Source organism: Puntigrus tetrazona, chromosome 6, assembly GCF_018831695.1.
Source record: "Puntigrus tetrazona isolate hp1 chromosome 6, ASM1883169v1, whole genome shotgun sequence".
NCBI classification, from domain to species: Eukaryota; Metazoa; Chordata; class Actinopteri; order Cypriniformes; family Cyprinidae; genus Puntigrus; species Puntigrus tetrazona.
The window spans coordinates 18,918,951-18,936,664 of record NC_056704.1 but is presented as its reverse complement, the minus strand read 5'-3'; the positions used below and the strand labels follow the sequence as shown (position 1 = coordinate 18,936,664).

The following is a 17,714-nucleotide window of genomic DNA, read 5'->3' as shown; positions in this document are numbered from 1 at the left end:
AAATGAGGGTTATTCACTGTTAAAATGTCATATTGATATTTCACAAGAACTGAAGATTTTTGTTAGTGAAATAAACTGTTTCGCCACTCTCCTCACCTCCACAGGTTTTCTTCGCAGGATGAAGAAGTTCTCAGCTCTCATCATCATGAAGCGCATGAACTTGTGACACAGGATCTTTTCAATCTCATCGGCCTTCAATGGACAAGTTGAGGCATCATCCAATATGCAGACCATTAAAGACAGAAAGAAACCATCAGACAGGATTCTTAGCTTGTTTTATTGAAACATAAATCGCATACTACTGGCCTACTGCAGTGGTTCTCAACCTTTGTGACCTCCACCAATAAAGGCTAAGATATTCTTGGTATTTCTGCTGTAATTATAAGATACCTGCTCGTTGTCTAATTTTTAAAATATATATACCTAATCCAGATTGTTTGTGGGGTTAATATAGTAATAATAATTTATTCAATTTAATCATGCAGCCCCATTATAAGTTTGCTGAGGCCCCTTAAAAGTGGGCCCCAGGTTGAGAAGCACCAGCTTACAGTTTTCAGTGGACTGCGTGTGTTGATATTAATGAGTCAGATTGAAAGCAACCTCCCTCACTTGTCTCATCTCCACCACAATACTTCTCTATTTATTTATATTATTGCAGCATTTTCTGTATTCAGTACTTAACAACATTTCAAAACCCATCTCAGAAAGGACAGCAAAAGTGAGTGTAGGGTAAAACAGCAAATGAGCTTACCTGTTTGACAGCAATGCTAACTCGCACAGAGTTGATGGAACCTTCTATTAAAACCTTCTCTTTATCATTCCTACTGATCACAACAGGTTGAAGCAACAGCTCCTTACTGCTCCTGTAGAGATTATACAAAAACAGTAAAGTATACACACTAACACTAGCATTCTACATACTACGCAGTATAAATAGGCTTAGTGTCTATTGCAGTATAAACCACAAATAGTTTTAAAATGGCCTGGTGAATCACCATCAAGTGGTCTATCAAAATCTGCCACAATACCATAAACATAAAAGTTTTAAAATAGCTAACATACTAACGGATACACTCCATTTTACAAATCCAAGGGTCAGTGTTATTTTTTATACAGAATGTATTATTTTGATGAGCTTAATAGCATTTATTTCAAATTCTAGCATTTATTTGATTTAAAAATTATCAAACATCCTCTATTTCTTTAAAAGCTGAAATGAAAGTTTGAAGAATATTTTTATACTGCAGCTTACGCTAGCATTCTCTTTCAAAATATCTATGGCCTAATCATATTGCAAACCGTTTAAACCTTTAATGTTAGGTTTGAACCGTCAGATGTATGCATGTAGGCCGCTAATCGATCATGTAACTGTCGCGACACACTTACCGGACTTCAACCTCAGGTTTATTTGTGTCTTTCAACCACCTGTGAGGAGAAGTTTTCAAGACAGAGAGCTGCCTGCAGTGTAGCACGACCGCATTCAGGTACGGACGCAGAGTCGCTGTCTGGCGAAACAAAACAAACTAAATCAGGATGAGAACCATTTCTGCAAACTTACAGCAAGCAAGCAAGCACTCAGCACACGCACACACGCCTGAACCTGCAGGGGAATTTTTGGGATAGTCCCTACAAGCCCTCCAAAGAAAAAAAAAACTATCCTGTACACATTAAGTGGCTCAGTCAACCAGCAAAGATTACAAATCTCTTCATACACTGTCTCAAGCTCGACACTTCCTGAACCTCAATTCAAGACATGGAGGAAGTGCAAACCTGCATGAAAGATGATGCATTATTAAAACAGTGACCTTGTTTAGCGTTATGTGGGCTGCCTGAATACAGAAATAGCTCACTGCATAGAACTACATTGCAAAACAGACCGCCTGTATGCATCATTTTCAGAACTAAAGCAAGTTATTTTATACTGAAAAGCTGATAACGCAGATGAGCGAATTGCAACATTACTTATGTGTTGTGTATAATCAAACTGGCAAATATCACAGAAGTAACCAGCAACCAACTCGACACTTATACATCCGTTTATTCAAAGGTGTAACAATACTGGGAGGGGTTATAACACAAAACTAGTATATTTAATAACAAAAGTGTCTCGTTTTCTGTAAATCGATGAATGCACAATATGAAATTCTGTCAATTTGAGTTGTCTTGTCCATGATACAAAAGCCATGGATCAGCAAAGCGCTGGCAGTGTTAATACACAAAGAATTGTCAAATTAATATCAGCCAACTCGCAACCTGAGGAATATGGGTGGGGATGTTAGCTAACGTTGGTGATTTAGCACTACGCGCAGACTGAGCAAACTTGAGAAACAAACACCTGAATCAGACTTTTATCTCAAAACGGTATTATCATTCAAGTAATAATGATCACACAACAAAACACAATGTGCATTTTTCCCGAAGTGTTGAAAGGCAATCCTACCATTTCTATGTACCCGCTGGAGCAGAAGACGGAAGTGCTACAAACACCGGGCGACTTCCGCGAGTAACGCCATTCATCGGAAGATACCAACTTTTCACCGAGTAGGGGGCGACGACTGGATAATTCTAACGGAATTTTCTTTTACTGCTATTTCTGGTCGAAAAAAATCTTAATAGTGATTTTGGCTAACATGCCTGCATTTGGTCCTTAATGCGCTGACAATACTTCTTACTACAGACTTTACTTGATATAGACATTTTGCTATAACTCTTGCAATAAGAGGAAGTTCTTGTCAGTTGTAGCGGTAGTGGAACTTAAACATTTTATTTTGCATATACAGTACTATGTTTTCACTATGTTGTAACTGTTTTACCACCTAATATCTTTGTATTATATATATAAAAAATCACGAATTATGTTTTTTTAAAGAGCTCAGCAGGGATTAAAAACAGCAGAAAGGGACGTCTTCACTAAAAGATGAAAAAAGGTTTAGTTCATATTAGATCCCAGAACTGTAGTTTTTAATATATGTACCTTTTCACCCGATTATTTCATGATTTGTGTACATGCACCCTTTACTGATAACACAAAGTGCTCTAGCAATCGAATTAAATTGCATCCTAAATCTAATCTTGCTATATATATAGGCAATCTTGTTTAAATTAACAGGTTAAAGGCATCATCAGTAAGCACAGGACAAGAGGGTTGTGCAGCCATTTTTATAAACATGTTTATTTGACATGTTTTTGCAGTTCAGTAGCATTTAAAAAAACAATAAAAAAAAACACTGTTTTAGCTTATATTTGCAAAGCGTTCATCTTCGTCTATTTCGCTAGTACCGAGTGTCCTGTTTAGCGCAGCAAACGAAACAAAGTCACTTTGATTTCAGAGAAATTGTGATGCCTGGCAGGTGCAGAAACTAAAGTGGGTGTGTCTCTATTATGAAGCCGTTCCTTAGTACATTCAAACCCCGAATGACAGCATACATAAAGTCAACAGAAATATCAAAATATATCAAAAATAAAAAGCGTATCTGGCTTCTTCTAGCCGTTAAGCTATATACAAAAATATAAATTCTTCAATTTCAAGGAAAGTCTATTTTGATTTCTTCGCCTTGGTTGCCTTCTTCGCCGCAACTTTTGGCTTTTTGGCAGCTGCTTTCTCGGTTTGGGTGTCGTCTTCTTCATGGTCTTCTTTTTAGCAGGGCTCTTTTTGGCGCTCTTCTTTGAGTCGCGCTCTTAGTCACGTCTTTTTTGAAGCCGACTTTGCAGGTTTTTCTGTCTTGGTCGCCTTGGCGGCACTCTTCTTCTTTGGCTTTTCTCAAATTTCTTTTTGTTGAGCTTGAACGAGCCGTTGGCTCCCAGTCCCTTGACCTGCACGAGGGTGTCGTTGAGCAGCAGCGCGCGGATGGAGTAAGCGCAGATACGCACGCGACCGTTCTGCTGATCAAACCAGCTCACTTTCTTCGCTTCATTGTAGATTTTGAAAAGCGACGAGCCGTTTTTTTTCCCCAGGGCGCGGATCGCGTCGATGACGAGCTGGCTGTACTTGCCGGGCCCTTTGCTCTTCTTTTTCTTCTTTTTAGCTGGAGAAGCAGCTACGGCAGGTTTTGCCTTATTCGCCGATGCCTTCTTGGTTTTGGTTGCTGCAGGAGCAGGGGCTTGGGTGGGTGTTGACTCTTCGACCTCAGCAGACATGATCGCTTGATGCGTGTGTGTGTGTTTTCCGTGAATCTCAGCTCAAAGATGATGCGAGCGTCATCTCGGAGTTTTGAATCATCAGATTTAACGGCGACACGCGGACGTGATTGAGAACAACAACACCGTCTGCAGAGGCGCTTGTGGAGTTGTGTTTTCTTCACGACTTTGAGAGCTATTATCTTGTTAGCTTTACACATGTTACTAAGTTAAATTATTCATATGGGAAGTAGAAACGGTGCTCTTTGTGACGGTGTGCAGAAATAGTGAAATAGATGTAAAACCGTTGCGCGAGAAAGCAAAGAAAAGACCTTGCCTACACAATGTCCAGCGATTTTGGGTAGGGGCACTTACTTTATGAGCTAAAAAATCTTTTGTGGATGTTGAGACCGTTCGTGCATTAAACTTGATTTGAACATTTAGAAAGTAAGGATTCTAATTTTATACTACTCATTCCGTTTTTACCAAACACCTTTCGAGATTTAAGCAGTTTAATTTCACTCAACTAATACATTAAACGCGCCTCGCGTGGCTATTGTATTGGCAAACGTTCTTTGCTTAGCTCTTTTGTTCCTGGCTACTAATACTGTATTCTTCCTGCCTATTTGTGAAAGTGAATGTTTTGCACAGATAAAGACATGGAATGTCTAGTATTTGACATGAAATGAACACACTTTTTATGTTTACAATCTTTTGTATATTTATATTGTATTTCCAGTTGCTAGAATTCACAGACTCTGACAACTCGTTACTCTGCCATCTGGTCATAATTAACATCTAAATAGTTCTTTACTGCACTAAGAGTTGTCGTGTCCTGACAGATTTAGAGATCAAATGTTAAACTATCTGTGATTTCATTTTGACTGTGATGAACGTACAGTAAGAGTTACAGTAAGAAGACACTGTTTGGGCATGAGGCATATAGTTTAAATTATGCAAAAACATGATATGACTATGCCAAATCTTAAGTTTATTTTAATGGAGAATCTAACAATAGGGTATTTTTTTCATGTTGAGCGAACCCCACCCCTCTTGTGGCATGTGCTGTTTAAAAACATCAGGGTCGCCAGAGCACATTTGTATAGATACTCCATTACATAGAGGTTTGGTAAATATGATCATAACTCGATACTCCTGGAGTAACAGAGATCTGAAAAGTGCGTTTCTTTTGTAGTTTAGGTCAGAAACACGAGTTTCTTAGAAATAAAACAAACATAATTTAACATTTGCAACTAGATGGCAGTCTAATAATAGTCTGATAAATGTTTTGTGATTGTATAATCATGTACAAGATGTTCACATCTTCTGAACTCTTTGCTGTAACACTTTAAGACCATATAAGTCTTAAATTCATTTACAAATTATAAACATGTCTTACTTTTGTACTCTAGATTTAATTAAACTTTTTAAAGAGAAAATACCTAACACACAGTGATTTTTTTATCCATTTTTACCTACAAGACCTTCAGGTGAGTCATGCTCCTTGACTGTAAGCAGCTTGTTAGCGTACATTTACAATTACACAGCTGTTATAGCCATAACTTCCTGTTGCACACATGCACACAAGGAGCAAACACTCTCAATAAAATAGGTCAGCACTCTTTCCCTTTAAAGACATAGAAAGGTTAAAGGTCAAAGTGTGCAGCACAGGTCATCCTTTTCAAAAGAGTTTTCTTCTGCCCATGTGTTTATATATATTAGTGTCACGACTATCTGTCTTTTTAATAAGAGTGTGAAAAGAGGAATTCCAAGTTTTTATGACCTTAAAACTCAATAAACTTTACACACACTTCAAAACAAGACACATAAACGGTGAAGAGGTTAAGGTAAAACCTGATGAAGATGTTTATCTTTTGTATGTGAATGTGACTGCATGACTGTGTGTGTGATTATTTGTAGATTCCAGATGGATTTGTTAAATTTCATGCGACCAGTTACACTGAGAGTGTTTGCATGTGCATGTAGACAAGTGTGTGTATTTGTGTGTATTTAGGGGTGGGTGTACTGGTGCATGTCAGACAGCAAAGAGCTGCAGTTATCTAGGAATCTGAGCCAAAAGAGCCTCACAAACAGAAGAGAGTGCAGGAGAGCAGGAGGAGGGAGGATAGAGAAGATCAAATAAAGAGAAAAATGAGGAGAGGAGACTCTGGACGAGCACATAGAGAGCAGAAGGACAATGTAGGACTTGATAGATTGCAGATATACTTCACTGATCTGAACACAGGAGTGTGGCTAGGAGAAAATCTGTTGAAGATAAGTAGTATAAAGCAGATAAGCAGGTAGAGAGAGAAACAGGCAGGGAACAGGTGTGTAATATCTCTTTGGATTACGTATTACAGCCTGAGCAGCATCAGTGTGTCTGGGTTTGTGCCCCTTGCTTTGCTAGGAGCGCATAATGTGTGTGTCTGTGTGCTGTGTCAGAGGACATCCTGGTGGCCGGGCCACCCCAGCAGCAGATGTGAGGGGAGCTGCAGTGCAACAGCATCAACGCCTCAAAATACATCACTCTCAGGATTGGCGACTAGAAAAAGACTGCAGAGAAATGAGAAACCACACAGGTGGCACTACTCAAACATGATCCTCTTAGTGACAGATCTGGGTGCAGATATTTTAACGGAACACTTTTGGAATAATTTCAACAAATATCAGTAAATGTTAAAATTACCATCAAATACTATTTGTATTTGCATGAGTATTTTTATTAATAAAGTATTCAGTATTCAGTTTTCTAGTTATTATTCATTTTTTTCTTATATTTATATGTTTGTACAATAACAATAAAACTTTTGTGTAAATTTTGGTAAAATGTAGTAGTGCAAAAATATATATTTTATCCATTTCGTCTTTCATTGTTTCATGCATCGCTGATACATATACATATATATATATATATATATATATATATATATATATATATATATATATATATGTATATATATATATGGAGAATCTGTATACAAATGTAAAAGGTGTAGTTATGAGATGCAAGACATGATTTTTTTGTATTTGACTGTATGTTGTATATGTGTTCTGCAGGTGTCTGATATGCATCTGAACGTCTCATCCAGCTTCAGCGCTGTATGCTGCAACATGAATCAGTGGTTGTGGAGTCAGAGATAGGTCTGACTCACTGGTAGCCTTTCTGGCTCTCATGGCAAAGCGGTGCTGACAGAATGTGACCTCCACTGCAATAGTCAGAGACTCAGAGGACATAGCCACTCAGACTCGGTCATTACATTCCACAACATATAACTCTTACATTTCCTTAACTACTTACAACCTAGATAAAGCATATTGATGAAGCACTAACCACACTTGCCTTTTCATAACCTAGTAACTCTTTAATTTGTGCTGTTCTCTCAATTAAGGTAACACCTAATTTACACTCCAGCAAACAGTGGTGTTCTTAGGAATGCAAGAAAACTGACCCTTGACAGCCCCAATCTGACCTCTCCTCATTACCTTTCTAACTAAACTCTGTATAACCCTCAACAACAAACTCTCTAACCATCCTAAAATAGTCAATTCAGCAAAATAATCAAATGATTTATTCTTAAAACACTCCTAAAATGTAAACATCTAATGTTTTTCTCTTCAGATATATTGATCTTTGCCATAGTTTATCTGTTGAAACACTTAAGGATTTTATTTGATCCTTTGAATAACATTATTATAGTTCTAAGTCATAAATCATTTTATTTTGACCTCCAGGGCATTATATTCATTTGGAAATATTTGCAATAGTCATTACATTTGTGTTTTTTGAGATGGTTTGTGTACAGAAGTCTGCTAATAAACATTTCCATTCCTCATTTTATTTGGGATGGTTCACAAGTTATGGTAGAAAATCTAAATCTAAAAATAATGCATTCATTAGAATGTGTTTTTGACTAAAGGGACTTTCTCTGTCTGGGCTAGCAGTGTGGTGGGTAAAACAGGAGAAAGACTGCACCTGTTGCTGAAAAGTATCACAGATTCTAAACCTACTGGTCTCCTAAACCAAGGACTCCTACCCAGGTGAGCCACACACAACACACACACATCACACACTGAACAAACACCCCATGCAGTCCAGCAGACTACTAGAACATTTATTGCACAAATGTTCACAGATGTTTTGTTTGTGTCTATACGGCAGTGCCTTCCTCTGCAGGGCCTTTACCTCAAGACTTGCCATGAGATCTACCAATTAGGAATCAAAGAGAGTGGAATCTACACCAGCACAACCAGATCCGGCAGCCAGCACTAGAGGGTACAAACATTAAATCCACAGACAGACTGGAACCTAACAAACATTCAAACGGTAGATCATCATCCCAGGGAATGCATTAATTGATAAATAGTATTAATGGTATAAACTGTACTCTAAATGCATAAATGCAAACGTTTCAAAGTACTCTTTCACATGATATTTTGCAAACTCATACATGTCCAGTGTGACGAAAGGGGGATAGATGACACAAAAATCTGAAATTCAAAGTGAAAATATAATCATTTACAAACTTATGCATATTTTTTTTCCAAATACAAAAAGAAGATTTTGAAAACCATTGGTTTGACTACCTGGCACGCAGTTGTTAAAGGCAGATTATTAGCAAAGCAAACTATTAAAGCATTTTTGCTGAAACTGAAATAAAATAAAATAAACTGGCAGCACTAAACATAAAATAAGTTAAAGCACTAAAATTACTTTGTCAGTGTATGAGTATAAAAGCTTATGAAACCAATTCAAAGTACTCACTAAAAACTATAACTGTTATTATAAATGATACTTCAAGATAACACTGTATTGATTGGAAAACCCATTTTACATTCATTGAATGTGGACAAAAATAACTTAATAAAACATTTTAAGTTATTCTAAAATTTCAAAAATATAATGATGACAGTATTTTTAAATGTTCAGATACTTTTGGAGGCAACTCCAGGCCTAGTGTTTTTTTATGCCTTGTCCATTCCACCCAGGCCGCAGTGATATGGTTTCTGCTGGTGGGGATGGACCATGTTTCAATCAAATGAGCTGGAGAACTGACTTTGAACTCTAACCTGGCAGGAGTACTGGGTGATGGATCTCGCCCCGGTAGACAGATCATCTGGTTAGGGAATGCAGTTCTTCATGCACTAACCTGCAAGTGGGCATCAGCACGCTCCGCATCCTCTCCAAGATCGGTACGAAAGCAGACACGCCATGCTAACTTCAACAACCTTTAAAGTGGCAGGAGAAAAACCAAAGGTATATGCACACGTAGACATACTAGTTCTATTGTAAGACTAGTGTCAAAGTTTCAAACAAACCATAAAACAGTTCAGTTTTGCATCATGGGAAGCATTGTATGTTTTTTTTCCCCTAAGGTTCCACCTAACTGCTCGAGAGATTATTATGGCGATGCTGGCAATGCATTCAGTTACAGTGCAAACAGTACAATCACGATGGCAGAGCTTTCAGTACATATGACTGGATCATGATCGCTACACTGCTGGTAACTGTGCCCATGTATTATGGTGCAGGCTGGTGGTTTGATTCCTGTTTGGCTGCTAACCTCAATGGACGCCACTATCACGGACGCTACAAGCGGCATCACGGATGGCATCTACTGGGGCATCTGGTATATCCTGACTGACTATCTCGCAGGGGAACGATACTCATTCAAGAGCGTTGAAATGAAAACTAGACCAAGACTGAGCTAAGGAAATTGTTGATATGTAATCATACCCTTTGCACTATTTACTTCATTTTAAATAATGGCTTTTAATTATATATCCCAGACCTGCCATTATATTGAATTTGGAGATATTTAGATTAAATTGTATATGAGAACATTTATTTTGTAAAATCATTTTAAAGTCATTTTACGGACACTCTTTTACTCGGTGTGTATATTATCGATTTCAAGTTAAAGTTGTTTTAAACACAAATAAATCTGGTGAAATGCTATTTGTAATTCAAATACTGATTTTCACAATACTGGAAACTTCATTTTGAAGTCAAAATCTATTTTTGTAAATGCATGTTATTGACCTTGCTTGGATCAATTCATATGTGCATCTCAAATCATTCTTACTCAAAATGTTTAAAACAACTGAATCTTCCAGTGAAATGACAGTGTGATCATTCTGCAGTTATTTAGTCTACTTAGATCCTACCCTCTTTCTTTCTTATAACTGGACTGCAAGCTCAGCAGCCAAAATGCTCTCATCCAATCACCAACGTGTGAATAGAACCAAGATACCAAGTTGAGTTTATTAAATAACTTTATAGAATTCTTCCTTAAATGTTTCTTGTTGAGAAACTCATATAATGACAAATATTCTATATACTTCTTTGCAGGGTCCCGATCACCCATCATCAATCAGTGCTTCTTTGGTGACAATGATCATTTACTGCATTTTATCCTCACACTTGAAATCATTCATAATTTCAGAAAGGTCAAAAGTTCAACAGGTCAAAATGGCCATTGTGGATGTGCCACTTGCCAATAAAAACAAAATCCCAAATTATGCATAGAAACGTTCTCACTTATCATTTCAAATGAACATAAATAGGTATCAAATCGAAGGCCTTGTTTTATGCTCAGCTCATTTCTACCCATACGCTTCTCTGTTCAGTCTCCAGGTGAATAGCTGCCATACTCAAAACTATCCTGCCACTGACTCATTCTAAGCCATAAATCCTTATTCCATCTTTGACTACAAAGGATAACAGCAAACTGGACATTGGGTTTGGGGTGTGAAAAAGCAAGAGTTTCTTACAGGTTACTGCTTTCTGAGTGTTGAGATTTGTGTGATAGCATCATAAGGATTTACCAATGTACACAAACAAACTCACATGCACATGGCATTAATAAGAGGGACCTCTGATCCTGATGCCTGAAAAGACAGAAAGTGTGTGTTAGCAGAGGGTGAATGGTGGGAGTGTGAATCTGTTGAATTTGCTCCTTTTAGCCATATTACACAAAGAGCTGCCAGTCTGTTCTAACACGCTCTCAGTATCTAATAATAATACCTTTGCCTATGATCTGCTGACTACCAACCAGATACGATATTTCATATACACTCACCAATACATACATTCAAACATAAAAATCATGCCGCAGTACACTGCAGTGTAAAGTTTTCATCCATACAGCTGGATGTGTTTTTAGTTGTGGCCTCAGTACACAGAACACAGAGAGATATGGGATATCAGAAAAATGATCATGCACAGGGGTTTTGGGATATTTGCTCTCAACTTAGTTTGTCTGTTTTTACAAATAGAAATACAGACTTATATTGACATATTTTTTAAGATTTGTACAAGACAGTGAGGATTTGATGCTCACACAAATGCGTGGTGGCATTAGTATAGACCTCTTGTGGACATCTGTGTTCATTATATGTCACCTGTTTTTTCAGGGCTGGAATCAAAATGAATCGAGTAGATCAAAAAATCAGAATGGGCCAAACAAAGTAACTCCTTAATGAAGGCTTCTGCTCTTCTTTTCATCATCCAGATCACTATGCAGGAAGCTATGAAGCCAGTCATAGTTGTTACTATAGTATCCCGCCATGAGGCCTGGCTGGTATGATAAGGAGATAAAAGGAGTGATGGGTACAGGCAGATAAAGGGTAGAGGGAGAGGGGAACCCACAGGCTGCAGGCAAATCCCAGTCCTGAAACTCAAAGCGTAAACACAGTTACCCAGCACAATCCTTTAAAGTTGAAAACCATCATGCACACGGCGTACTTCTCACTACACATTTCTGTGATTACTCGCACATAGTGGAGAAAAGTCTGTGTGTGTTTGTCCTGGAAGGAACTTTCTGCAACATCTAGATATTTGATTCAGAAGCAGGCCCTCTAAAAGCTGAATAGGACTTTAATGCATGTAACTATTGATATATTGCATTTTCTTGCCATCTAAATAAGATGATACACATCTGCATTTCCCAGCTGTCATTCAAGCTTAACTCATTGTATGAAGTTAATCTGAAATCAGGGATTCTGGCCAACCAAGAGGCCGTATTGCCGAGTATATCATCTCTGAGAAATGTTGGCTCTTTCTAACATAGAAAGAGCTAAAATGGCTGGAAGATGGCGGCTTGAGTTGGGAAATGACTGAAATGTGACCTCTATTCCCTTTCTGCTGATAGAAGCATGCTAATGGTGCCTAGGCCATCTATAAGTAGATTCTCCACAAAGGTCCACTATAACTAAATATAATGGGGACGTGGAGAAATCAAGCTTAACTACTGTTCTAAAACCAAATACTTTATAAACATTTTGCTCGAGACAGACTCTCTCTTCGACTTCTCCTCATTGGTTTTAGACACAAGCATTACTATCATATTATATTGACACACACAAAGTTAAGAACTACTAAAAACATATTAATACATTTATTTACTATGGTACTAAATTCATATATAGACAGTGATCTGATTGTGATCTAATCAACGCTTGACTATAGCCTTAGATATCCAATTTAACTAAAACGATCTTAATGTGAACTGTAGAGACGCATTTTCATATACAGATATAAAGATATAAAGCATTAATTTGACAATGTAATGTGAGCATACTGATACGAACAGGAAATCGCATGTTATTTCTTGCTAACTTTGCGAATAGTAAAAGATGCTGAATTCTGAGCTTTGGCCAATTCAGATTTATGGGGCAATTAAGCTGAACCATCAACTCATGAGCATCAAGCAACATGTAAACTGACTGGCAGGCAAGGGTACCGCTAGCATATCTACAATTAACAATTTAAGATCATAGTATGTTTGTTCGAAGGTATCCCCATGAAACTGAAGCATCAATTCTAAATTGTGTCTCATGCTGCTCTGGTCTTCTTCCAGTGAGAGCACTGTACTGTTCGGTTGTGTGTGATATGAAATTAATTGGTTGCTCAGTGTTTAACGAATGTTTGATTTGGAGTAAAAGCAATATCTCGCTACAGCACCTGGGTCCATCTGTCTGGAAGAGGGATGGCATTGGTATGATACACAGATTGCGGTGCACCAGCGCCCGCTTTCACAATCGAATCCAGCCAGCAGCCCTGTATCCTGATGTGGCAGAAACCAGGCCTGCAAGGCATTCTGGGTATAGGAGGGGGAGAGGGTTATTCACACTACAACATTCTGTACACACACATTCACCTGGGTCATTCACAAACAGATGCATAAAATGTACATTACGACACACACACACACACACACACACACACTATAGAGTCTTATATGATCTCCACATTATCCAACTCAGTATTGAGTATGGTTTCAGACATCATGAAGTTCACAATTGTCATGTAAAAGTAGATATCGAATGAAAAATTACTTAGCCTATTAAAGTTCTTAAATAATTGTAATCTGTAACTGTGATTATATATGTGTAAATCTGTTTCTATTTAAAGTATAAACAACTGCAAATGACATGTAGGTCTGGCCCTAATCTGGTGCAGCGAAAGTAAAATCTTGATTGTGGATACATTGTGGGCAGTCGCATATATCTTTCGGGTCTTTTTACCTGAGAAAGGAAAAAGATGACTGGACAGATTGTTATGGCAGTATGCTGTTAATACTCGCTTCCTGGAACTCTCTTTATGGAGGAAACAGAACAGGCAAATTAAGGGATCATGCACTACATTGTTTAGCTTTACACTGCCGGTCACAGAGAGAGAAAGTGAGGGAGGAGAAGAGGATTCTCCAGGTTAAAATGTTTTTCATATGTGTTTTTATGAAAATATTCTTGGTTTTGGTCATCCTAGTGAGCTGACTTCATAATATATAAAATGTATACTGGAAATTATTCAAAGGTGCCTTATCTCTCTTGAGGCTTTTGGCTACTTGCAAATCTGGAAGGCTGGATGAGAGAAAGTATTTATTTCTTTATAGAAAATGTAATAAACTCTAAATGGAATTTTACACTTTGTCACTTTTTCTTCAAGGTGCAATAATAATGTGTAAGAACTAAAAGTATAACATCTAAATCAACAGGGTTTTTTCTGTTTTTAGGTTTAATTTATAATCAAACACATAACACATAAATTTAATACGACAGCTTATTTTACAGGATTTGATTGTAAAACGTGCCAACTGTAAAGTTGTCTAATTTTTAAATGGCAAGACAGATGCTGTAAAGGGAATGTCATCTCTCTCTCTCTCTCTCTCTCTCTCTCTCACTCTCTCCCATTCACTGTGACTCACTTCTCCCCTCCCTCACTCATCAAAGTGATGGAAAGATCTTGCGAGAGCTGGGGTAGGTGGTCAGCGGTTTCAGTGTTGTTATTGATCGCGCACGAGACGTATCTGCCGAGACAGATAAATACGCGCGCACTGGCTAGGGGAAACTTATTCCCTGAATTCATTAAAGATCGGGAGTAGTCGATGGAGGACGCTGTACTGCATTGCTTCGCAGAGGGAAAAAGAACACTCACCTGCACCTGGAGCATGCGCAGGGTCTCTCTAGGTGCCACATCAGCTCTTATAAAGTCGACTTCATTTTCTTACAACTAATTTCTGACGGCGACACAATACGGTCTTGTATTGTTTGGGTATACGGTTTTAATAACAAATATAAATATCATTAATACAGTATAATTTGTATAAATGTGAACAAATTCATTTGTATTTTATTTTCTTTTCAATGTAAGCTTTTAAAGTGTTACTAATCAATGACTTATTATCCATTCCTGGGGAAGCCAAGCATGATGTCGTTTCGTGAAATGTGCAACAACTACTTATCAGCGCAGACTTGGTGGTGCTGAAAGAGACGCATGCTGTAAATTAGAGTTTCAGGTGTCAAGCTGGAAAAAAGCTTACTCAATTGGCTAGAAAACATTTATGCTGAAGGGAGGAGTCCGCCCGGCCTCTGGCCTCATACAGCCTTGCGCTTTGTTTTTGACTAGTCGCCGGTGACTACCTGTGGCGATCATCCTTGTCCTTCCAGGCACGAGTATCTTCTTTGGCGCGCAGGCGCGTGTCATGGAGTGACGAGATAAGAAGGTCGGTTACTCTTCATGGACTATTTTTTCAACCTCTGGCTTTTTCCACCAACGCACAGGATATGGTTTCTGAACATTATCTGAGGATCTACCTCAGTGTGCACCAACACATATAGTCTAGCTGAGATATTCAGCTGTGGTGGCATTTTGTGGTATTTGTACGCGCGAGATCTCTATCTTTGAGGTTCTTTAGACGTTCAAGTCTGCAGACGGCGAACTCCTGATCGAGCATTTTATTATATAGCCATTTAGGCTTACGCATTTAGTGCGTGTGGTTTACTCATATTTAAGACATTCAAGAAAACAACACTTTGGAAAAACGCACTCGCTGGATGAACTTGGAATAACTTAAAAAAATAAAATAAAACTTAAAAAAAAAAAACGCACACGAAAACTTGCATCCTGTCCTACGGAGAGCATCTACAGATGATGGAGTTTCCCCGCGGAGCCCCGGTGGATGATGCATTCCCATCATTCAGCCTTAATGGCTCTCAGATTCGGTATCTCCACACGCTGGTTTAGGACATCATTCGGGATACATGGAGCCGGGTACCCCAAAGTTATTACCACCAGACGAGGTGGATGTGTTTCAGTCACTTGGACTCTCAAGCGAAACCCCTATTATCACACACACGGGTCCCACTCTCACACTCGAGCACGAATGTCTTACAGTCAAAACGCATGGTGTAGGCCTGAGCTCTGTCATTTTATTTCTTAAATACAATTATCTGTTTTGTTGTCAAAAACTTATACGGCAAGCAATTTGGAGATGGAAGAATATGCTTTTTTTTACTGTATCGCTTTTTTGATCCACGCTCTAGCTTTATGTTATATTATTTTCCAATAGAAAATTATTTTTTTATTATTATTAAAGAATATTATGGTAGTGTAATTGTGTGATTACTTATTAATTAACGCCAGCTCGAATTCAGTTTGACGACTCTTAATAAAATTTATTAGGTGTATTAGGCTATAGCCTTTTAAGAATATTAGTAGTGTGTTTACAAATATACAGTGATTATTAATTCAATAGTGTACATTTAAATGTTTTATATAATATCGATAGAGTGTATTATTCTCATTAATGTATGTTTTAACGAATGTATAAATTTGAGTAGGGGTCTATTTAAGAAACAAATACGATGAAGCGTTTAAAGCTAGGGCCTAATTCGTCGCGCGGAAATTAAACAACATTTGGAATCGAGGAAATAATTCTAACGGTTTCAAGTATTTGAAGATATTAGTTCGAATTCCAATTTACAGCAATGGGTCTGCTTTACAATAAAAACTCTGGCCTCCATCAACAAGTATAATTTGTTATTTGGAGTTTCCTCCTTTAGACTAGTTAACTAGTGATTTTCTACGTGGTGAAATATAAGAATAGACTTTCCAACTATGCACGTGTCTTCTCTTCTTTTTTTTTGGCAGCACGGCTTACGGGTGGCTCAATGTGCCGACCTCACCTTATCCACACTCGGGTCTCTATACTGACAACAGCAAATCGACTTTCTCGGCGGCGCAGCACCACAGCACATGGACCGTCGGCCACCTTGGAAAAGTGGTCCTGTAGATTCAACAGGCGCCGACAGCAACACCCTGCAACAACGGCACCGGCACGCCTGGCTCCAGCCTTCGATGCCCTGCCTGTCAATGACTCAACACTGCAGTCCCCAGTTCTACTGCTCTGCCCCCACTCCACTCCAAAGATGCGTCTCCCGACCCCGTCACTTGTACTTCCGTGAGGGACACTGGGAAAGTACTCATCTCCAATTTGTCGACGGGATGGAAGATGGAGTGCTCCAGTCCAATCTGTGTAGTAATCTGGCACAAAACTGCAAATATACTTACATATTCCGATTACGCTTTTATCTTGGAGTGCACGAGTATCCAAGCAGTGTGTTTCATTCCAGAGGGCCCGCTCTGGAGTAGCGCGAGCAACATGACATCAAAGGGCAAAACAAAAGCCGCGCTTTTTCAGGTAAAGTCTTTAGTTCAAACTACCAGTGAAATCTGCCATAGTAAGATTCATTTGCCTGACTTTTAAATATCAGGTAAATGGGATCCAAACATAGTGTTAATGTAATAGTATAATTTCAGTAAACCGAATGAAATACATGTTATATTTTATAATAATTTTATGAAGCTTGTACATTTTATATAAATTATATATGCATGTATACTGCATTGAAATAAAGGGAAATGCACTTATAAGAATAAAACTAATTGCAGTATATGCAATATTAAAATCTAAACTCTACTATAATAATAATAATTTGACAAAAATAAAATTTGTACTATTTTTATATAAGTATTGTGCTGCAACATTATTTAGGATGTTTGAATGATGTTGCTACTTGTTCTGTGTTATTCATTAAATAATTAACAAATGACAGCACTTATCGGTAGACCCCATTAGAAAGGGCCGATAAAAGTGTGGAATATCTGTAAACAAATAGCAAAATTTGTATCACTTTTGTGCATAATATGTGCCTAAAGGTCGTGAATGTGTGAACTGTGGAGCTACATCAACTCCTCTGTGGCGGAGAGATGGAACAGGCCATTATCTGTGTGGCACGCATGTGGGCTCTATCACAAG

The 17,714-nt window shown here is 38.2% G+C and overlaps 1 protein-coding gene and 1 pseudogene across 1 annotated transcript in view; both read right to left on the bottom strand.

Moving 5' to 3' along the window:
• LOC122346577 (phospholipid-transporting ATPase VA-like) overlaps positions 1 to 17,714 on the bottom strand; it is a 248,915-nt gene that overhangs the window by 112,142 nt on the left and 119,059 nt on the right.
• Positions 3,132 to 4,213, bottom strand: LOC122346583 (annotated as a pseudogene).